A 700-nucleotide genomic window follows, 5' to 3' on the forward strand; every position below is an offset into this window, starting at 1 on the left:
TATGGGAGGATGCCTCGGGTGGAGGATGAGCTTGCGAGCTATCTCTCCCCTCGACTTGCGTCCTCCCTGGAGAAGCCGGCGTTACCATCCAAACCATGTCGCACCACATCCACGCTTGTGGGGAAGGCGTACATGGCAGCGGGCCAGGCAGGTGCGAGCTTGCACACCACGGTGCTTCAAGCCTACCAAGCCAACCTGCTATAGGAGATGGTTCAGAGGGGGGGTCCCTCCGAGGAAGATCTGGCGGAGCTTCGCAGAACCACGAAGCGTTAGACGCAGTGCGAAGCGTTCCGCCAGTACCTCCCTCGCCGGTCTGGACCCAAGGCAGCTGAGGCTGCCAGGCGTAGGTCCCTTCCCTCTACGAGCTCCTACGGAGAGGAGGGAAGCAGAGTGTCGCTTCTCGGGGGCCCCCCAAGGAGCTGGGGCAGCGAGACGGCGCTCTCACCCTCAGCCGTCTGAGAGACGCGATCTGAGGACCGTCATCCAGTCCCGACGGATGTAGGAGAGTCTTTCTCCCCTCCCGCACCCCCCCCCCACCCCCCCCGGAGGCCGACCGAGGTCCCCTCCGCCGTGGCAACAGGTGATGTTATCCCGCCGTTTAAACGTTCAGGACGCACCTGCCACCATCGAGTCCGCGCCGTACTGCCTGCCCCGAGGGTCTGCAGGCGGACGGCATCCCGACTCACTCACCGTGGATCTT

At 64.3% G+C, this 700-nt stretch overlaps 1 protein-coding gene across 1 annotated transcript in view; it reads right to left on the reverse strand.

The window, feature by feature from the left end:
- Positions 1–700, reverse strand: part of LOC123980455 — a 35868-nt gene that overhangs the window by 32785 nt on the left and 2383 nt on the right. The gene's annotated exons all lie outside the window — the stretch shown is intronic.

This window comes from Micropterus dolomieu, linkage group LG12, assembly GCF_021292245.1.
Source record: "Micropterus dolomieu isolate WLL.071019.BEF.003 ecotype Adirondacks linkage group LG12, ASM2129224v1, whole genome shotgun sequence".
Taxonomy (NCBI): Eukaryota; Metazoa; Chordata; class Actinopteri; order Centrarchiformes; family Centrarchidae; genus Micropterus; species Micropterus dolomieu.